The sequence below is a fragment of the Ursus maritimus genome, unplaced genomic scaffold, assembly GCF_017311325.1.
Source record: "Ursus maritimus isolate PB19 unplaced genomic scaffold, ASM1731132v1 scaffold_4, whole genome shotgun sequence".
In the NCBI taxonomy this organism is placed as follows: domain Eukaryota; kingdom Metazoa; phylum Chordata; class Mammalia; order Carnivora; family Ursidae; genus Ursus; species Ursus maritimus.
In genome coordinates, this window is record NW_024426552.1 from 13014200 (window position 1) to 13037593 (window position 23394).

The following is a 23394-nucleotide window of genomic DNA, read 5'->3' on the forward strand; positions in this document are numbered from 1 at the left end:
AACTTTATTATTCATTATATTTGTTACGATGATCTGGGATCAGTGATTAGGACTGGCTGAAAGCTCAGATGTTGGTTAGCATTTTTTAGCAATAAGGTATTTTTAAATAAAGTCTATATATATTTTTAGACATAATGCTATTGCACACTTACCAGACTATTGTGTAATGTAAACATAACTTTTACATGCACTGGGAAACCAAGAATTTCATCCAACTTGCTTTATTGCAATATTCGCTTTATTGCAGTGGCCTGGAATCAAACTCACAATATCTCCAAGGTATCTTGAACAGTATTTGTGTCCACCTACAGCGGGGTATCTCAGTCTTGGCACTATTAACATTTTGGGTCAGATAACTACTTGTGGTAGCCATCCTTTAGCTTGTAGATGTTTAGTAGCACCCCTGGCCTCTACCCACTAGATGCTCTTAACAGCCCCCTCCTCAAGCTGTGACAAAATATCTCCAGAAGTTGCCAAATGTTCCCTGAGGGGCAAAATTGCCCCCAGTTGAGAACTACTCTTCTAGAACACTCATTGAATATTTAAGACATTGGAATTTCTTGGTATCCCCGGTCTGTTTCCAGGGCCTAGACGGGCTAAAGATGAACTGTGCCACCGTGGGTATACACCTAAGTTTGACCATAGGCTCCCTCAGTGCAAATGGAACCTGCAGTGGGGAAAGAAGGAAAGACCCGGGACAGGGGGCTGGCTCTCTTTCTATTGCCACCTTCCTACATAAGAACTCAAAGAAGTCCAAGAATGTCATATTTGAACCTGCCTTCCAGGTCTGTATTAAGATGTATTTGTTAAAGCAGAAGATAGGATATATTTTCTCTGGCTGTTATCTTGATTTATATCCTTTAAATACCTAGTGTGGGTGTGAGGGCCTCCATTTGTGCTCTCGCCCCAGTCTAGTAAATGTCAGGGCAGACCTATTCATTTTAACCTTGAGATTCCATGGTGGCTTTGGAGTGCTCCTGCCCCAAAATTTCGTGCCTCAGAGTTCATGTGTTTCAAACTGCAGTGTGACCAGAGTACTCAGGTAATTTTGAAAAGTTCACTTTTGTACCAGGCCAATCCTGTTGAGCGTCATTATCTCCAAGAAGTCAAAAAAATCCAAAAGCAGCTTGGGCGGTCTTGAGCCCCAGAACGTGGTCAGAAGGGGGCACGGGTAATCCAGAGAGACTTTGATTTTATAGCAAATGGTGAGGAGGGATAGATGTCTCAGATATCGCTGCAGCCTGCATGGATAACTGAGTGGCTTATGGGGTGTCTTTCTGGCATTCGTGAGAATGAAAGTCAATGTTTGGGGACCTCTATAGTTAGGAGGTGAGCGAGAGGGTAGACCGAAGTTCGGTCTTTTCCATTATTTCTTCTTCCTCCTCTTCCTTTTCCTAGGGCTCATTTTTCTATTTTTCTCCTTTATACCTTCATCATTCTCAGTAAATACATAGTTTTCTGTTAATCTCCATTATTTTCCTCTTCCTCCTCTTCCTTTTCCTAGGGCTCATTTTTCTATTTTTCCCCTTTATACCTTCATCATTCTCAGTAAATACATAGTTTTCTGTTAATCTCCATTATTTTCCTCTTCCTCCTCTTCCTTTTCCTAGGGCTCATTTTTCTATTTTTCCCCTTTATACCTTCATCATTCTCAGTAAATACATAGTTTTCTGTTAATCTCCATTATTTTCCTCTTCCTCCTCTTCCTTTTCCTAGGGCTCATTTTTCTATTTTTCCCCTTTATACCTTCATCATTCTCAGTAAATACATAGTTTTCTGTTAATCTCCATTATTTTCCTCTTCCTCCTCTTCCTTTTCCTAGGGCTCATTTTTCTATTTTTCCCCTTTATACCTTCATCATTCTCAGTAAATACATAGTTTTCTGTTAATCTCCTTCACATCACACATCACAGAGGTATTATCACCAAGGCCTTTGCTTATGAAAGACATATTTTTTTAAAAGATTTAATTTATTTGTCAGAGAGAGAGCACAGGCAAGCAGAGTGGCAGAGAGAAGAAGAGAGAGACTCAGGCTTCCCATTGAGCAAGGAGCCTGATATAGGGCTTGATCCCAGAACACTGGGATCATGACCCGAGCCAAAGGCAGCCACTTAACGACCGAGCCACCCAGATATCCCGACATATTTTCTTTTAAAGATTTATTTATTTATTTTAGAGAGAGAACAGGAGGGATGGGTAGTGGGAAGGGGAGAGAGAGCATCTCAGGCAGACTCCCCACTGAGTGTGGAGCCGACATGGGGCTCTGTCTCAGGACCCTGAGATCATTACCTGAGTGGAAATCAAGAGTTGGATGCTCAACTGACTGAGCCACCTAGGCGCCCCCCCAAAAGACATATTTTTATGTGAATTGTAGGAAAATGCCAGAGCTAGGGAAAATCCAAAAGAAGCAAAGTACAAAGAGAGAGGTTTTTTAATGCTAAGAAATAAATGCACTAACAACTAGGAAGCAAATGAGAAACAGAAGTGGCATTAGCTAGTTTTGCCTGCAGATATTAAAATGCAGATGTTAGCAAATCCACAAAACTGAAACCTATTACCAGTGAACCCTGAAGGAAGATTTTATCACAGAATCATGAAGTATCTGAGGCATTCTTAAAAGTTGGAAAGTGAAAAGTGTAAAAATTAATGTAGATTGTTAGTAAGCAGGAGTGAACAGTCTGTGATTAGAAGTTTGCAAACTGTAATTAGGAGTTAGCTATATATTTAATAATCTTGTCAATAAGCTGTGTCATATGCTATATTTTCAGCAGTTCCAGCCTGGACTGTGGCTCAGTCTGGCCCACTGTATCTTCTTGGATAATTCTCTCTAGACCTCAGCTGTAAATTGAAGGTACCTGGGCTATACATTAGAAAGAATTACCTGGGAGCTTTTTTGAAAACACTGGGTTTGGGCCCGATTACATTCAAATCTTCAAATTGTATATATGTATACAAACTATAAATGCACATTATGTTACTGTAAGATGTAAGAAACTAAGAATGGTTTGAGGTGCCTGGGTAGCTCACTTGGTTATGTGACAACCTTCGGCTCAGGTCATGATCCAGGGATCCTGGGATCGAGCCCAATTGGGGCTCCCTGCTCAGCGGGGAGTCTGCTTTACCCTCTGCCTCTCCCCCTCCACTTGTGCCTGTGCACTGTCTCTCAAATAAATAAATAATCTTAAAAAAAAAAAAAAAAGAAACTAACAGTGGTTTGCATTGGGAATGGGCCACTTACCTTGGCACTTCATCATGTGAGAAAAATACACCTTTATTTGGTTAAACAAGCATAACCAGGTTTCTGTTACCTGCAGCCAAAAGCAATTTCTAACTGATAAAGATGGAAGCCACCCAAGAAGTTTTAGCAGGAAGCAGTATGAGTATGTTCATGTGTAAGAATGACCCTTGGGGAAGGCGCCTGGGTGGCTCAGTCAGTCGAGGGTTGAGTGTCAGACTCTTGATTTCAGCTCAGGTGATGATCTTGGGGTCATTGGATTGAGCCCCACGTGAGGCTCCACATTCTGCACGGTGTCTGTTTATCCCTCTCCCTCTGCTCCGTCCCCCCCACCCCTAGCATGCCCTTTCTCTCCCTCTCTCTCTCTCTCTCTCAAATAAATAAATAAAATCTTTTTTAAAAAAATGATCCCTAGGATATCTGAGTGTGTGGACTGACAGGGGGTGGAGTGAGACTGAAGGCAGTGAGTCCATTTGGGAGCCATGATAAGGTCCTGGCCTAAGGCCATTACTGGAAAAAAAGGGGAGAGATAATGGAAATAGAACATAAGCTTCAGTGACTATCTAAAGTGCAGGATGAGGGAGGGGGAAGGCAAATGTAGTTCCCCCGTCTCAGGCTTGGGCCACTGGGTGTATGGTGCTGCCATTTACCAAGGAAAGCAAGTGGAGGAATAAAGATCCTCCCTCATTCAGGAAAGGGTGCATCTGGGTTGCCTGAGGAACCTAGATGTGCCAAGCTGGAATTGTCCACTTGGATATGGGTCTGAATCTCAGGGTCATTTCTAAGTCTGGGCTCTGTATAAAATTTAACACACACGCTACTCAGATTTGTAAAGAAAATGTAGTTATTTATTCCATCTAGGGGATGTAATTGTCTTCATGATCCTTTACCACTTTAGATGGGTAAGAATCAGGTAAGACTTGGATGTGCCAATGATGTTATGTCAAGTTCATTTGGTTTAAACAGTCTCTTTAGAGCGGTGATTTGCATGCATTAGTAAAGAATTAGCTGGAAGGCTTACTAAAACCCAGATTGCTGGTTCCTACCCCCAGAAATTTTTTAAAAAGAAATAGCTTTATTAATATATAGTTTATATAGTATAAAAAATTCACTCATTGTACACTTAAGTGATTTTTTTTTTTTTTTTTTTTTTTAGTAAATTTCTGTAGTTGGCCATCATTACCAAAATGCAGTTTTAGAACATTTCCATCAGCCCAATAAGTTTCCTCCTGCTGGTTTTTGCTTAATCCCTTCTCCCATCCCAAGCCCTTGGCAACCACTGATCTGCCTTTTTCTCTATAAATTTGCCTTTTTTTGTACATTTCTTTAAATGGAACCATACAATATATAGTCTTTGCATCTGGCTTCTTTCATTAAGTATAATGTTTTAGAGCTTAATCTGTGTTGTAGCATGGATCAGTAGTTCATTCCTTTTTATGTCTAAATAGTATTTTATTATATGGATATACCACAAATTGTTTTTCTACTCACAAGTTGCTGGACGTTTGGATTTGTTGTGGTTTGAATTGTGACCCCTCCAAAATTCGTACTTGAAGTCTAACCCCATGTGACCTTATTTGGAAATAGGGTTTTGTAGATTCCTGATCTGTTGACTCTTTTATCACCATGAAACATCTGTTTTTGTCTCTGGTAATATTTCTTGTCCTTGCTTCTATTTTAGCTAATATCCACATAAGCCACTTCAGCTTTCTTATGGTTGCTGTTTTCATGGTATATCTTTTTTCATCTTTTTACTTTAAGCCTATTTGTGTCTCTGAATCTAAGTGTGTCTCTTGCATATAGTACATATTTGGATCTTGCTTTTTGTATACAATCTGAATATCTCCATTCTTTGATTGGGATGTTTAGGCCATTCATATTTAATGTAATTCATAATATGTCTGGATTTACATTTGTCATTTTGCTATTTGTCTCCTATATGTCTCCTCTCTTCTTTGTTTCTCTGTATCTCTTTTATTGCTTTCTTTTGTGTTAAATAAGTATTTTTTGGTATATCATTTAAATTCCTCTGTTAACTTTTCTTACTATCTTAAAATGTATTTCCTTAATGGTTGCTCCCTAGATTACAGCATCTTAATTTGCCAAAATCTAGTTGAGACTAATACTAATTTAATTCTGGTAAAATATAGAAACTTTACTGCAGTAAAGCTCAGTTTTCTCCCCTCTCCTTCACATTATTATTGTTATACATATTACATTTATATGTGCTATAAACCCAACAATACAGTGTTATGAGTATCGCTGTACACAATCTTATGTCTTGTAAAGAAATTAAGAGGAGAAATGAGGCAAATATATTTAGAGTCTTTTATATTAACCCACATATTTACCATTTCCAGGGCTTTTCATTCCCCCCTGTGCATCCAATTGCCATCTGATGTCACTACCTTTCAGTCTGAAGCACTTCCTGTAGTATTTTCTGAAAGGCAAGGCTGTCATTACTTCCACTGACATTGCCACTGGCCATGGGCATCACCCACTACACCAAATCCTGTGAGACCCTCTTAACAACAGTGGCATAGCTGCCATCCCTCATGACCTGTCCTGCCCTGACAGAACCTTTACACCCACTGGGCTGGAGGAGATGGAAGCAATACTAGGCCAGAATGCCTCAGACATCTACTATTCTTACAGTTCAGGAGTTTTGAAGCTTAAACACCTCTCAAATTGTCATATGCCTTTGGTTGGTTTCCAGAGCACTGAAATGGTCATTCTTGTCAATTTTGTCTAGCTTTATATTATAGTTGCATTCTGGGAAGAGGATTTGCTGACCTTTTCACTTGACCATAGCCAGAAGTCAGCTTTCTCCCCCCATGTTTCTGATTCATTAGACCTGGGCGTAGTGGAGAATTTACATTTTAGTGAGTGCTCAGATAATGCTGCTGGCCCAGAGACCCCATTTGAAAACCACTGCTTTACATTAACTCAGTCTTTTAGATACTAAAACAACTTTCTCATGAATTTATGAGCACACATAAAATTTTTTTTATTATGTTCAGTTAGCCAGCATATAGTACATCATTAGTTTTTGATGCAGTGTTCAGTGATTCATTAGTTGCATATAACAGGCAGTGCTAATCACCACACGTGCCCTCCTTAATACCCATCACCCAGTTACCCCATCCCCCCACCCCCCTCCCTTGAGCACACATAAAATTTTATTTAAAATTGCTGCAGGGTAGGGCACCTGGCTGGCTCAGTCGGTAGAGTATGTGACTTGATCTCAGGGTTGTGAGTTCAAGACGCACATTGGGCATGGAGCCCTTAAAAAAAAAATTGCTGCAGGGGAACAAGGCATAGAATAAAGCCAGTTCAGAGTAAGAAACTTTTGATAGACGTAAAGGTGACTAAATATATTGTTAACATTAGGTTCAAAAAGGCCTGCAAGGTGAACGATTGTCTATTCAATGCCAGCCTGATGGTTAGCAGTTCAGGTGATTCATAACAAGATAGTACAGGAAAATCTAACTGCCCACAGAAGCTCTTAATCTCATCAGAGTCTATGAGAAGATTGCTCAATTATTTTCTCATAAATGCCAGTCACTTTCCAGAGGAGGTTGTAATTATCCCAAATAACACAGTTCTCCAGACTGCCTTCCTTAGACTGTGGACAGTTTCCTGTCTCACTGGTAGATGCTGAGTTTCCTCCCATTCCTTTGACCACGCTCCAGGATGGACTCTGGGCATCTCACTGGCAGTGTTAGAGGAGAGCACCTCCTATCCATGTGATGTCCTTGTTGGTTTCTGCTGCAGAGCAGCTGGTCCAGTCTGGTTCTGGACTGGTGACAGCCATGGTGTGACTGGTCCCCCCACTGTCATCTGAGTTTCAGATTGTTTGCCTTTCACCAAGTGCCCACTTCTTTGCACTGCTCCCAATCTTCTGCTGGTCCACCAGTTAACTCGGTCTTTTTGTAATCCAGCACTTGGGCCCACAGAAACTTCCGGGTGCTGTAGATGCTAGGCACAGGCAATGTGAAGCTCTTCAGACTTCCCTCTCCTGACGTCTCCCTCCACACCCAGCTGGGCTGACCTGAAGCCATGTTGAAATGTTTCCCTGTGGACCCTCTCCAAGACCTTTGATCTTTTTCCACTCACTTTGTATGCATGCCACTAACACGCCTAAAGTTCTCAAGATCTTCCATTTCTATCTAGGTGTTTCCACTTCAGCCCTCAGAACAGGGAGGGGTGCCTGGGTGGCTCAGTCAAACGTCTGCCTTTGGCTCAAGTCATGATCCCAGGGTCCTGGGATTGAGACCCGCATCTGGCTCCCTGCCTAGGGGAGTCTGCTTCTCCGTCTCCCTCTCCCTCTGCTCCTGCTCCTGTGCACTCTCTCTCAAATAAATAATAAAATCCTAAAAAGAAAAAAAAAACTCACAGGGAAAGAGGAAGTAAGGACCTGTGTGGCTCATACCACTTGTCTCCTCTATCACTCTCCTTTTCCCTCTCTTCCCACACTATTGAAGAAAAAGTGTTCCACTTGCTCCACCTCAGAGGATCTCAAGCTTTCTCTGAATCAGAACCCCCTGGAGAGCTTGTTGAAGCACAGATGACTCAGCCCCACCCTCCAGAGTTTCTGATTCAGCTGGTCTGAGATAGGGCCTGAGAATGTGCATTTCCAGCAAGTTCCCAGGAGATGCCTCTGCTGCTCGTCCGCTAACCGCACTGTAAGAACCACTGATCTCTACCTTCTACGCTGATTTCTTGCTACCCCTGACTTATAGTAAAATTCTGTAATCTTTTTGTAAGGGTTGACTTTTGATTTGTTAATGGATGCTAAGGAACTTAGAAAATCCTTTTCTTTCTAGAAAAAGTTTTCAAACTATTATCTTCTAAGGTGGGCTGATTTCTGTAGTTTACCGTCCAAACTGGAATACCTTTGATGGTAAAATGGATTGATACTTAAAATAATGCTAAGACCGTAAGTATAGATGGGACTGTGCTAGACAAACCAGGATGGCTGGTCACCCCATGCTACAGCCTTAGGAAAATCAGCTTTGGAACTCAAAGCAATTACTTCCTTGTTCCAGGGGTGAACAACCCCTCCTTTTCATGACTCAGACTTGCAGGTGGGAGGTTACCAGGGAATGGGATTTCAGAGAGAAACAAAAACACAGTAGTTTTATATTTTCACAACACCATCTCCATTGTAAATATTTGTAGTCATCCACCTGTAGTCCCAAAGAGCCTGAGTAGCCTGTAGCCACAAATAAAGGCAGTTTGCATTTACCTCCTGGCACAAGTCCCCACCAGCTTGATTGGTTATTAGCCCTTCTCCTCATCCCCAGGTGTCCTTACTTATTTCTGGGCATATCCAAAGTAGCAGCTCACATGTGTCCACAAATCAGAGTATCAGCTACAGATTTCACATGCTCTGGCTCCTTGTCCCCAGCCATAGTCCACAGAGCTACCTGGAGAAGTTTCATCCCTGCTACTGCCTGTCCTGAGAACCCCCCGTTCCGTGCCAAGGTTACTGCCTCCAGATTCTGCTTAGTCTAATGCTAGAGTATAGCTAGGTTTTATGCAAGCCTTCCCCCAAAATCCCTGTTTCCTGGGTCCCAAGTTGGATATATTTTGAAGGCAACATCAATAGGATTTGCTGATGGTTAGGATGTTCGGTGCAAGAGGAGAGAGGTCCAGCATGATTCCAGAGTTTTGGCCCAATGAATGAGGTTGTTATTAATTAAGATGGTTAGGAAGACTGTAAGTGGAGCAGGTTTGAAGGAAAATGTCAGTGGTTTCATTTTGGATATAGTTAAATTGATGATGTCCTTTAGTTATCTAAGACAAGAAAGGTAATAATGGACCTTCTTTTTTAACATCTATGCAATTACCATAGACAGAGTTCAACTGAACTGTAAAGATTATTTTCCGGGGTACCTGGGGTTGCTCAGTGGGTTAAGTGTCTGACTCTTGATTTCAACTGAGGTCATCATGTCAAGGTCATGAGATCAAGCCCTGTGCTTGAGAGTCTCTCTCCCTCTTCCTCTGCCCCTACCCCTCCTCTCAGGAAAAAAAAAAAAAAAAAGATTATTTTCCAGTTCCAGCAGGTACTGTTAAGCACCAGCCCAACCACCCAGATTTTGTTTCAGAGTCTGCCCTCTCCTGTGACTGGAGCCAGGTGCACCAGCCAGGGGCACCCCATTCTGTAGGTCAGTGATGAGTTTAGGGGTAAGCCTGACACCTACCTAATCCTGGTCAGTGAGACATGAGGGGCATGCATTTGGAGCCTTCTGGGAACTGTTCCCATTCTTTAAAAAAGATATGCAAAATGAAGAATTGGTCGGCTTCTTCTGGATGTCCTGGGGCCACCATCTTGCAAATGTGACAGGTGCTAAACTGAGTAAAACAAACCGAGGGCATCTTCTAGCCTGATGATTAACTAGCTGGAACCACCCATCTCCAGAACTCTTCTTCAAGATCATATACCTCTTCTTCATCAGTTAACCCATTTCTAGATGAGTTTTCCTCACTTGTTAAAGCATCCTAACACAACATACGAGGGGAAGATCATTCTAAGGAGGAAACCACAGAAAGTTCCAGGCAGTAGATTAAGAGGCCCAGTTAATTACTGGCAAGGTCAGGCCAGTGCAGCAGCAGGAGGATTTCCAGGGCAAGGACCTGACTTGCTCATGAACTTCCAGAAGAAACTCCTCGTTTGGTCACAGATCTGTACTTTTCTTTTGCCAGTGAGGGCAGGAGTTCCACATGTGCGTGTATCTGCACCAGTGGCCCTTGTGGGATGCGGCCTCCCATCTACTCCTAGCTCACCCCTCATGCACAGGGCTTTTCCTCAGCACCCAGAGTAGTCTGTGAATTGTTCTCATGCTCCTTATTGCATGCTGAATTCACAAGCACCTGTTAGAAGGCCAGGATGGTATCATAATTCCCATTTTATAAATTGAGGATTAAGACTCAGGGAGGTGGTCATAGCCTTGAAAGGGTAAAACCCAGACTTGAACCCAGATTTTCTGAATTCTAGGCCAGCACCCTTCAACGATACCATGGAATTTATTTTAAAGTCTAAAATAACATCTTATCATTGTCTTTGCTTGATTACTCTAATTTTGCATATTAAGTATGATTAAAGTAACTAAACACCATAAGATTCTCATGAGTCTTGATTCAAACAAAACATAGGATGTGTTTGGTTTTACCAAACTGTCCAAAAATAACAGTAATCTTTTTTTTTTAAGATTTTATTTTTAATTAATCTCTATACCCAACGTGGGGTTTGAACCCACAACCCTGAGATCAAGAGTTGCACACTCCACTGACTGAGCTAGCCAGGTGCCCCCCTTCCCCCAAATAATCTTCCTTCATATGCCACTTGATCAGGACTCCTTTTCCCCCTTACAGTTTTCTTACAACATGTGCTTTCTGTTAACCTTTCAGTGCCTTAGAGAACAGAGCTCAGAATCACATTAATTCTAGAAGCGATCTTTTTATTACTCTTGACAGTGAACAGGGATTTAAATTTATAGCAATCCTGTTGCGCATGCATTAACTGTACATGGATGGTATGATAGGTGTTTCTTCTTGTGAAGCTCTTCGTGTGCATGGGACTGAAAACCCTGAACTGGCTTAAAGTGAGAAATCTAGTCTAGTTTTACCAAGGAAGATAAGTCAAGCAAGTTCAGCTGGGTGAAAAAATGATTCTTAATAAATTGGTTTGAGAGTGAGTATGGAACATCCTTATTGTTAATTTTTCTTCTTAAGATGAGAAATGTTCCAGAAATATTAATAAGCTGATTTTTTCAAAGAACAATTCATATTTTAAATGTTCCAGAGAAGTCGATTATAACAAAACATATTTGACTTGAAAGGATGTTTGTCTTCTAATTTATTATTTGTGTACACATTTTATAGTGAAAACACCCTTATTAACCAGGAGATCTGGGGTTGAGTGTTGATTCTTCTCTCTGGTGTTCCTGGATCTCAGTTTCTTCCACTGGAAAAGGAGGAGTTGACAAGATGTCTGTTTCCTAAGGCTGCTATCACAAGTTACCACAGACTTACTGGTTTAAAACAACACACTTTTACTCTCTTACATTTCCGGAGGTCAGAAGTCTGATAGGGATCTCACTGGGCTAAAATCAAGGTGTCAGCAGATCCATGTTCTTTTTTGGAGTCTCTTAGAGTGAATCCATTTCCTTGTCTTTTCCAGTTATCTAGAGGCTGCCTGCCTTCCTTGGCTCCTGGCCACTTCCTCCATCTTCAAAGCCAAAGGCAGCAATGGCCAGTTGAATCTTTCTCACATCACATCATTCTGTCACTGACTTTCCTGCCTCCCTCTCTGATTTTAAAAGGGATAGCATTGAGCCTACTTTTATGATTATATTGATCTGGCTCATCCAGAGTCATTTTTATCTTAGGGTCAGCTGGTAGGCAACGTAAATTCCATCTGCAATGTTAACTCCCCTTTGCCACATAACCTAATGTATTCATAGGTTCTAGGGATTAAGATGTGGACATCTTTGGGAGCCCTTATTCTGCTTGCTACACTAGGCAATCTCAGCTCTTTCCAGCTCAAAATTTTATAAAAAAGAATCAATATAATTGTCTTCTATTATTTTGGCTTTAAAGGGCAGACAAATAGGGGTGCCTGCGTGGCTCAGTCAGTTAAATGTCCAACTCTTGATTGCGGCTCAGATCATATCTCAGGGTTATAAGTTCAAGCCCCACATTGGGTTCCATGCTCAGCAGGGAATCTGCTTGGGATTCTCTCTCCCTCTCCCTCTCCCTCTGCCCCTTGACCTACTTGTGCGCACATGTACACACATATTCTCTCGATCTCTCTCTCTCAAATAAATAAATCTTTTTGAAAAATAAAGTGCAATAAGTAAAACTCAACTAGGTTATAGAGAAAGAAATAGAATCATATTTTATTTATTGTGTGAATTTTATTTTTTTTTAAAGGAACTATATTCACGTAGTTTGAAAACCAGAACATAGTAAGGAATAGCTCAAGGGTCTCACTCCCATCCCCAGTCATCTGTATATTATCATCATTTATTGAACTGATCCCTTTTGTGTCAGTTTCCTACGTCTGCCATAACAAATCACCACAAACTGGTGTGTCAAAATAACTGAAATTTATGCTTCTACAGTTCTGGAGGACAGAGGTCTAAAATCAAGGTGTCAACAGAGTTGTGATCCCTTCAAAGGCTCTAGGAGAGAACCCTTCCTTGTCTCTTCCATCTTCTGGTGGCTTCAGGCATTTCTTGGCTTGCGGCTACGTCCCTCCAGTCTCTGCCTGTGTGGTCACATGGCTTTCTTCCCTGTGTGTGTCCTCTCTTCTTATAAGGACACCAGTCACTGGATTTAGGGCCCACTCTGATCCAGTATGACAATATCTTAACTCAGTACATCAGCAAAGACCCTATTTCCAAATAAGATCATGTTCACAGGTACTAAGGGTTTGGACTTACCTTATCTTTTGGGGACATATTTGAACCCATTACACCTACGGGTGGACTTATGGATGTTTCCCATGATTTGCTGTTGGAACAGATCTTGCGTATTTTCTTATGGATTTGGCGTGCATATTCTTGTGAACTTGCAAAATGTCTCTGAAATACGAATTCCTGCAAGTGTATATCCTGAGTCATAGGTTTTTGCCAAATTGTACTTGCAAAAGGTTGCATTAGAGTGCCTGGGTGGCTCAGTCAGTTGAGCGGTCGACTCTTGATTTTGGCTCAGGTCACCATCTCACAGTCATGAGATCGAGCCCCATGTCTGGCTCCACACTCAGCGGGGAGTCTGCTTGGGATTCTCTCTCTCCCTCTCCCCCTGTCCCTCCACCTGTTCCCACACTCTCTCTCTCAAATGAATAAATCATTTTTTATATCATTTAAAAAAGATTTTTTATTTATTTTATTTATGAGAAAGAGAGAGTGTGAGCATGAGCAGGGGGGAGGGGCAGAAGGACAGGGAGAAGCAGACTCCCTGCTGAGCAGGGAGCCTGACACAGGGCTTGACCCCAGGACCCTGAGATCATGACCTGAGCTGAAGGCAGTCACTTAACTAACTGAGCCACCAAGGTGCCCTATAAATAAATCTCTAAAAAGAAAAAAAAATGTTGCACTTATTTTCATTCCCACCCTCAGTGTTTGTTTCCCTGCAGCCTCACCAGATCTTCATAGGACCAGTCTCTTCATCTGCCAGCTGAGAGCTTAAAAATAAAATCTCATCTTTAATTTCCATTTCTTTGATTATTCACACAGATGAGCACACCCTCCCATGTTCATTGTCTCCATAAGTCCATGAATTGCTAGGTGTTTCCTATACCCCTTTGAGCCGCTAGTCTGCTTTTTATTTACTCCACTTCAGACACTTTAAGTGGTTATTTTAGGTCACCATCCTTTCTTTGTTCTGTCGCTTGAATGGAGCTTGATCTTTTACATAAACCTAAGGCAAGAGATTGTGTGAAAGAATGTATCTGCCGTGAAGGCGTATTAGCTTCTCGGTGTTGAAATTGTTTGATGCAGCTGTGATGTGGGTCTGCAAAGCACCTAGTAAGATTATGGATCTGTGCTGGGTGCAGTTTCTGGACACACGCATGCAGAGCGTAAACAGTTACACCGGAAACGAGGTGTGTTTGAAAGTATGTCAGTGAGTGGGACTTTCTGTGAATCTGTAAGAAGGCAAAAATCCCCCTCTCTTTAAATGAGAGGGCTTCAGCTGGGTTATCAGACTGGTGGTAAACATCCAACAGACAACCTGTACATCCTGACTTTCTCTTGCAACAGGGTCATTTAGTCTGTAATTAAGAAAAGCAGGGAGGGCAACTCCACTTCTGGGCATATACACAAAGGAATTGAAAGCAGGACCTGAAAGCTATCTGTACACCCATAGTTTTCACAGTCTTATGTGCAATAGCCGAAAGGGAGAATCAGCCCAAGTCTCCATGGACAGATGAATGGGTAAACACAACATGGTATAAGATACAGTGGAATATTATTCAGTCTTAAAAAGGAAGAAAGGAAACCCTTACACTTGCTACAACATGAATGAACCATGAAGGTACCTTTCATTACGCTGAGTGATACAGGCCAGACACAAAAGGACAAATACAGTATGATTCCACCTATATGAGGGACCTAGGATAGTCAAGTTGTAGACACAGAAAGTAGAATGGTGGGTGCCAGGGGTTGGGGGAATGGGGAGCTGTTGTTAAATGGGTACAGAGTTTCAGTTTTGCAAGATTAAAACATGTGGAGATGGGTGGTGGTTATGGTTACACAAGTATGAATGCACTTGGCACCACTGAACAGTGTGCTTAAAAATGGCTCAGGTACGGGGTGCCCAGGTGGCTCGGACTTTGGCTCAGGTCATGATCTCAGGGTCCTAGGGTCAAGTCCCCACATTGAGCCCCCACATCTGGCTCTGCACTCACTGGGGACTCTGCTTGTCCCTCTCCCTCTGCTCCAACCCACTGGCTGCAAGAAGTCTTACTGGAAACCAGAGAGGCTCCTAGTCTAGAAGTGGCAGTGCAGAGCACTGCTTGGGGACAAAAAATGGGTGACTCACTGGACCCCTGTGTTGTGAGGTCTGTTTCATTTTTGTTGTTGAAGGAAAGCACAGTAGAACATTGTTCAGGATCGCTTGTTTATATTAGAGGCATCGGTGGTGGCCACAAATCCCTTGCACTGTAGATGATTTAGGAAGGAGGGTACTTCCACTTCCCGGCTTAAAGCTCTTTAGTATACGGTTAGGGTAGTGGGAAGGGGGATGTTTTTGCTCTAGTTGTCCCACCCCTCCCTAGCTCTAGACCACCTCCAACAAGGAGGGGTGGCTAATTACCGTAATTTACTTATTATGCTTATTCTTCACTCTGTTCTCCTATGGTAGAATGTAAGCTCTCATGAGTGCAGAGACTTCTGTCTGTTTTACTGGCTGGTGTATTCCAAATGTCTGGATCAGTGACTGGCAATCAATAAGCATTTGGAAATGAGTGACTTCTGTGTCTACTCCAAACAGCTGGTTGGATATGAGAACTCAAGGCCTCACACGGGGGTTGAGGACTTGTCCTCACCCCTGCCCCCTTTGTCCAGCAAGCCAAGACCCTCTGGTCCAAAGATCTCAGATAGGACTGAGGATGAAGGAGAGCTGGCTAGGAGGCCCCACTTGGGCATTAAGCCCAAACTTCACCTACCAACCCTGGGGTAGGGAGCTGGAGATGGGTTGGGAGAGGAGGGCGGGTGACTCTTACCCATGTACCCTTTAGGGCCATTTAACTTTGCCATGCTCATGTACTACGTTAACTTTCCCAAAATTATTATAGTTTTAAAAATGCTTAACTATTAAAAATACTACTAAGCAAATTTTTATGAGAGATAAGGTTGACCTTTGGTGCCTAAAGGACTTAAAAACAAGGCAACCAGCCCAAAACTGGGGTGCTTATGTTAAGCCCCACATCACCACACCAAGACTTAACTGAGTGACAGTTTTGGCTCTCTCAGAAAGGGAGTTGTAAACCAGTCAGTCAGGAACCAGCACTAGTTAGGTATTCCGCCTAATAGACCCCCTGCCATCTCCTGAAGGAAAGTAACCTTGCAGTAACCAACCTGCTTTTTTGTCTAGTCTAACTTTCTTCTTCCTGCTCCCTTCTGACTATAAAAGCCTTTCATTTTGTATAGCTCCTCAGGGCTCCTATCTGCTAGATTGGTTGCTGTCTGATTCCAGTCGATTTTTGCTGACAGTCTTAAAATGTTTAATATGCCTCCATTTACTTTCAACAAGACTGAGGTAAACTTTTTAGTTCTCAGAGTTTTTCCCTCCGGCATTGAAAATAACTGAAAGCCATCTCATAGGGGTGTCTTTCTTCGACTTTGACTTTGCTTGTCTTGTTCATCATTAAATCTCTCTCTAGTACCAGCAAAGCGTTGCCACAGAGTAAACCCTTAATAAATATTTGATGAATAAATTAATTGGTATCAAAAGAAAATTCAAGCTGCTTATGTTCCTCAATTCTGCATTTTGCCAAGGAAAGGATATTTGTGTCAAGTATGATATTGTGAGGAAATATATATTTGGTCTCCTTCCATGTCTGGCCCAGAGCTCCTTAAGCCCTTGGAATTCCCTAAGTGATAAGAACATTAATGAGGTGACTTTTGGAAGCACCTGAGGATGGGAACTGTTTGCCTGAGAACCAGCGATGGGATTAGGGGGTTAGAACTGGAAGTCCCTGACCAAGACTAGGGAAGGCCTGGACATTGGATCAGTTACCAGTGGACAGTGGCTTAATCAATCAAGCCTATCTGATGATGTCTCCATAAAAACCTAAAAGGACTTGTTGAGAGAGCTTGTGGGTTGGTAAACACATGGAGATTTAGGAAGAGTGGCATGCCTGGCGAGGGCATGGAAGCTCCACACCCTTTCCCCAAGCTTTGCCCTGGGCATCTCTTCCACCTGGCTGTTCCTGAGTTATATCCTCTTATAATGAACCAGAAATCTAGTAAGTAACATGTTCCTCGTAAGTTCTGTGAGCTGCTCTAACAAATTAATCAAGCCCAAGGAGGGGGTCATTGGAACCTCCAATCTATAGCTGGTCAGTCAGAAGCCCAGGTGATAAACTGGGCTTAGGATGGGCTTCTGAGTTTGGGGGGTGGGGAGACAGACATATAGGGCTGAGGCCTTCACCCGTGGAATCTGATGCTCTCTCTGGGTAGATAGTGGCAGAATTGAGTCAAACTGTAGGACAGCTAGCTGATGTCCAGATACTTGTTGAACAGCGTGGGGAGCACCCACCCCCAACACACACCCATTGGGATTGGTACTAGAATCATTTTACATAGAAATTAGCCGAGTATATAATATTTGTTGTTCATTAATTGCGATGATGGGTGAGAACCTCAAATTTTAGATTGGGCCAAGATGCCCAGACTCTTAAAACTAGAGAAAGACAGAAGCTGTCTGACTAGTAATGGAATCCCAAGATGCTGGTTGATTCCCGTTAGAGCAGCTGGGATGGCCCACATGAAGGGAAGGCCTATTTCAGTCATGTCACATTCATACCGAAGGAGCTGACCATGAAATGATCATTGAGACAGATCAAGTCTCTGGGGTCAATCCATGGACTGCCAGATTTGGAAGACTGTAACAGACTCCTGTCTGGGAATATCAGATGAAGCCCCAAACCAAGAATAGCAGTTACATGTGACAAGATCTTAACATTCTTTTTTTTTTTTTTTTAAGATTTTATTTATTTATTTGAAAGAGACAGAGAGAGAGCACAAGTAATGGGGAAGGGGCAGAGGGAGAGGGAGAAGCAGACTCCCTGCTGACCAGGGAGCCCAACACAGGGCTCCATCCCAGGACCCTGAGATCATGACTTGAGCTGAAGGCAGATGCTTAACTGACTGAGCCACCGAGGTGCCCCAAGACCCTAACATTCTTAAGAGAGGTGTAGGGATCTCCCCTCATAACTTGCTAATAGATGGCTGGACCAGTTTTTGACCGGGAACCATGCCCTCCTGTGGGCTCGATAGGAGAAAGGGAGGGATCTATCAGGCTGATCAAAGTGAGCATTTCTTTGAAGAGCATGTTGGCTTGTAGGAGGGAAGGGTGATTTTCCACTGCTACCCCCCAAACTCAAGGCAAATAATGCCTAGAGTGTGGGGGTTGCCTGCCTGCAAAGGAGGAAGACACAGTACTGGGCCAAGCTGGAGGAGGTTCAGAGAGTGGCTAGTAGGGGGCAGGAATTGTAGGGTATTGGGGGACAGAGGAGGATTTTGCTTTTCATTTTACTTTCTGTTCTGCTTAATTTTTTTTTTAAGTTTTTGTTACGTTTGGGGCACCTGGGTGGCTCAGTCTGTTAAGTGCCTGCCTTCAGCTCAGGTGATGATTCCAGGGTCCTGGGATCAAGCCCCACGTCGGGCTCCCTTGCCCAGCGTTGAGTCTGCTTCTCCCTCTCCCTCTGCCCCTCCCCCTCGCTTGTGCACACTTTCTCTCTCTCTCTTTCAAATAAATAAATAAAATCTTTAAAAAACGAGATTTTATTAAGTAATCTCTATACCCAACATGGGGTTCAAACTTACAACCCTGAGATCAAGAGTCACATGCTCCAACACTGAGCCAGGCAGGTGCCCCCTGCTTAATTTTTAATTGTTAAAAAGCTGATTATATTTATTGCTTGCTTTGGCAGCACATATACTAAAATTGGAACTATACAGAGAAGATTAGTATGACCCCTATACAAGGATGACACACAAATTTGTGGTGTTCCATATTTTTATTATGATGAGCACTGAATAATGTATAGAATTGTTGAATCATTGTATTGTACACCTGAAATTAATATAGCACTGCATATTAATTATACTTGAATAAAAAATAAAAAGACTGAATAAATGTAGAGATAGCCCATGTTCTTGAATAGGAAGAGCAAATATTATAAAGATATCAATTCTCAAATTATTTTATATTTTTAATGTAGTTCTAACGAGAATTCCAGTGGGTTTTTTGGTTGTGTGTGTGTGTGTGTGTGTGTGTGTGTGTGTGTGTGTGTGGAGTACTGACGAAGGATTTGAAAGCTTGTTTGGAAGAATAAATTGGTGAGAATGACTTAGCAAATTAAAAAAAAAAAAGCTGGTTATATTTATATTTAATTTGTTTAAAAGCCACTTTGGCCCCTCTCTTAGGACAGCAACACTCAGAGATGTTAAATCAATGCTTCCCCAGTCTCTTTTTTGTTTTTTTTCTTTTTTGGCTTTTTAAGTTTTCATATAATTCCAGTTAGTTAAGGGGCTGGGTTATTAGGGAGAGCCTACACTCTTGATCTTGGGGTTATGAGTTCAAGCCCCACGATGGGCACAGAGCTTACTTAAAAAATATAACAATAATAGTAACAGTAATTCCAGTTAGTTAAAATACAGTGTTATATTAGTTTCAGGTATGCAATAAAATGAATGCTTCCCCAGCTCTCACATGCATAAAATCACCTGGAGATCTGGTTAATACAGGCTCTGATTCAGCAAATCTGGGGTGGGGCCTGAAGTTGTACATTTCCATCTAGCTCCCAGGTGACCCTTTACTGCTGACGTGGGGACCACACTTTGAGTAGCAAGGATTAAGCAGCTTGCCCAAGGCTACCCAACCAGCACTGGAATTCTGATCTATTGTATCCCAAAACCCTAAATAAAATTAACATTTACTTTTGACAAATAAAATATATCTACCTATTTACTAAAAAAAAAAAAAAAAAAAAAAAAAAAAGATGGACTTACTCTCACCCTTTTCTTTCAGTTTATCTTGACAACCCCTGAAAATCAGAATGTTATAGATGGTCGCAAGCCCCCTGCATTGCCTGTTATACCAGCTGTTTCCATGCTGGTGTGGGGAAATGGTTTCTTTTACAACAATTACAAGTGATTCTGTTAAATCACAGCCTTCCATAGAGTTATGTTTCCCCTTAGGCAGTTATGTAACCAGTTATATAACCAGCAGCTTGAAATAGTGCCCTTTGTCCTTTGCTAAGAGTTTGCTAGAAAAGAGCCCACCAGTCAGTAAAGGTGTTCCTTACCCCCTTTCCCAACCCTACCTTTGGGACACCAAAGGGAACCCTGCTTATCCCACTGAGCAGTCCTCCCGGGCCATTCCAAGGACCTGTGATGTGTAGCTGGGCATCACCCTGTGGGGTCCTGTGTGCTGGGCCATTGCATTGGGCCCTTCTGGGCTCCCTCAGTGGGAGGGTTCATTATACCCCTTTTTGAGATGAGGAAACGGAGGCTCCAGCTCATTAAGTTTTTGGCTAAGGTCACACACCCAGAACTCAAAGCTTTGTCCCTCTGATGCCGGAGTCCCTGCTCATTACCACTTCACTCTGCCAGAAATCATACGGGTCCGCATTGGGGCAAGTCTTGGAGGAAGACCCTGGAGCCTTTTTGATAGGTTTCAGTAGAGCAGCCCAAGGCCCTGTTCTGTAGCCTGCCTTTCCTCCTCATGGAGAGGACTGTAGCTTTCTTAATTTTCTATAAAGGAGATTAATTTCTGTTTCAAACACTTGGAAGTCATGTCTCAGCCAGTTCAGTTCACCTTATTTAATTCCACATTTTCTGGGGCGAGTCAGGGTTTCTTCATCAAGTCAAGGTTGTTTCCCTTTTCTTTTCCCACAGAAGTTCTTAACATTGCTGACTCATTCTTGTCTTTCAAGTCTTTGTTTCAATGTCACCTTTTTTTTTTTTTTTTTAAGTGATCTCTACACCCAGTGTGGGGCCTGAACTCACAGCCCCACGATCAAGAGTTACATGCTCTTCCAAATGAGCCAGGCAGGCGCCCCTCAAGGTCACCTTCTTAAAGAGACCATTTCTGACCACAGGAAAACCACCCAAACACTATTTTACTCCCCTGTAAACAATGGCCACCTGCTGGTATTTTTCTGGTTTGTTTATTTTTGTTGTGTCTGCCCATCATCACTCCCACCAATGCTTGGCATTAATAGACGCTCAGTAAATATTTGTCAATCAACAAGTAAAGTATCCCTGGGAGGAACCTTCTGGTTCCTTTACAGGAATGAGACGGGGAGGGAGAGGAGCAAAATCATTAATGACAAGGCTTCTCATTATTTCAGTCTTGTGCCCAAAATAAGCACCCACCAAGGCTTTGGTGACCCAGGTGTTAGGTTTGGGTCTTTCCAAGATTTAGTCTGTATTATGAAGGAAAAAAAACTGGTTGCCTATGGCGGTGGCTTCCTATCCAAGGAAGGCTGAAGAGAATGGAAATCCTGAAGACAGCTGGGATGGGCTTGGGAAACCAGAGAGAAGGTGTCCTGTCCTCCTTCAGGACACACCAGTGCCCTTAGAGAAAGCTCTGAGGTAAAGTGAACGAGACTTTTCTCTGCACTCCCAGCTCCCTCTCTGCTCCTCCTTCTTCTCCTCCCCTCTGTTGTAAGACTTGGCCTCATCTCTATTGAACTTTGTGCTGTTTGGGGATAGAATATTTTTCCAAGCCTCAACAACATACCCACAGCGAAGATTTAAAAAGCGAGTGAAGAGGTGAATTTACACCTTTTGCACAAATTGCAAGCCAATTTTCATTGTAACAGTACCTCGCCGACAAATGTAATTTGATAGAAGAATGAGGTTTGTTAATCTTTTGGATTCCTTTTTTTTTTCTTTCTTTCTTTTTGCTGCCTAAACTGAAAATGTGTGCCTCCTAGGGGTCCTGGATGCACTGAGAATGTACCAAGGCCAGCTGGGCCTGACCCCAGAGACAAGTGGGCTCAAACTAGCACTTTTCTTCCACCCTTGACAAGCAAAGTATGGGACGCAAATTCCCAACCACCAAAATCGACTGTACTTTTCTTGCAGAGGGCCGTTATTAGAGTCACTTCTGTGTTCCCTTGTGCCACTGCTCCCTTCTGTTATGCTCAGTTTCCATTACCAGTCCTGCTGTCCAGCCAGGTGGGATTTCTCCATCACTTTTGTGCGGGTGCAGAGGCTGAGCGCTTCTCTGATGGTGAGCAGGTACCCTCACTTGTTGTAATGGAGTCCAAAGAAAGGGCATTGGGCAATAAAGATTTAACCTTGCCCAAAGAGAGATCTGGTCTTTGCCCTCAACCCCCAGGAGGTGATCTCTAAACCCTTAGAATGTCCTGCCTGATAAGAGTGATTTTGTTTACTTGGATGCCTTGTGCCATGCCAGATAGTCTAACAATGCGATTTGTGGTGAGGGCTTTGGTCATGCAGTATCAGCTCAACCCTTGGATAGACTGGAGCCTGAGGTTAGCCATGTGGACAGCCGACCACGTCCTCGAGATCAAGCCCCGATAAAAACTCCGCACACCATGGCTTGAGTAAACTTTCCTGGTTGGCAGTACTCCATGCATATTGTTACGCATTGTCTCTAGGAGTTGACACTATCCATGACTTCACTGGGAGAGGACAGCTGGGGGCTTTGTGTATGTATGGAACTCTCCTGGGCCCCATCCTATGTGTCTCTTCCCTTGGCTGATTTTAATCTGTATCCTTCCACTGTAATACATAACAGTGAGTACGATATGTTCCAGCAAGTTCTGAGAGTCCTTCTTGTGAATTCTTGAACTTAGGGTGGTTGTGGGGATCCCTGGACTTGCCATGGGTGTCAGAAGTGAGGGTCGTCTTGGGACCTGTTCTGTAACTTTCCAGGCTCTTACTTGGAATCTGAACATGTGATCTCCAGTCCTGGATTCTCCACTTACTGGCTGAATAAGCCACTTCATCTCCTTGAACCTCCTTTTTCCCACTTAATGGGGAGGGTGTTGTCTGTGTGCCCTCTGGAGAAGACTGCTGTGTGGGTTGAGATGGAAGCAGAATGGCTGGGCAAGTTGTCCAGGTCCATGCAAAGGCACCACTGGCACAAATACATTGAGTGCCTTCTTTCTCTAGGCAAATTTGATAATGATGTTGATGGTGACCATGATGACCCCATTCTTATAATCCAACTAACCGTACCTGTCTAGACAGGGAGGAAAGAGGGGTTGGGGTTGAATAAGTCCCTGGAGCCTGAGTGGAAGCCATTTCTCTGAAATAAGGTCTTAGGAGCCACTTATCTGGTGGAAGAATGCAAGTTCTCTGCCCACCACAAGACAAGAATTGAAGCCACAATGCACCTGTCATCAGGACAAAAACTCAAAATCTTGACAAACTACTCTGTGGCGAGGCTGTGAGGAAGTGGGCACTCACATGTGACTGGTGGGAATACAAAATAGTATATCCTCTGATGAAGGGAATCGAGCAATATCTAACAAAAGTATATAGTATTTACCTTTGACCTAGAAATATCACTTCTGGGTACTCTCCTGAGTCAACCCCCCCATACATATCTTCTTTATATCTTTCATCTAGATTCACCAGTTAACATTTTTGTCACATTTGCTCATGAACACTCCATATATGTTCGTGTTTGTATATGTCTAGATATACATGTATGTATATGTACCTATGTATTTATCTAGCTAATATAGAGACATTTTTGCTGAATCATTAAGACTAATATGTACCCTTCACACCTAAATAATTCAGAGTATATCTCTTAAGAACAAAGACATTCTCTTATATAATCCCAGAAAAATCGTCAAATTCAAAAAATTAATATAATATTATTGTTTAATGTATTTTTCATGTTTACATATTGCCAATTGTTCCAATAATATCCTTTAT

At 42.5% G+C, this 23394-nt stretch overlaps 1 pseudogene; it reads left to right on the top strand.

The window, feature by feature from the left end:
* The first annotated feature begins 18389 nt into the window (after window positions 1-18389).
* LOC121100586 lies at window positions 18390-18490 on the top strand (annotated as a pseudogene).
* Window positions 18491-23394: the final 4904 nt, after the last annotated feature.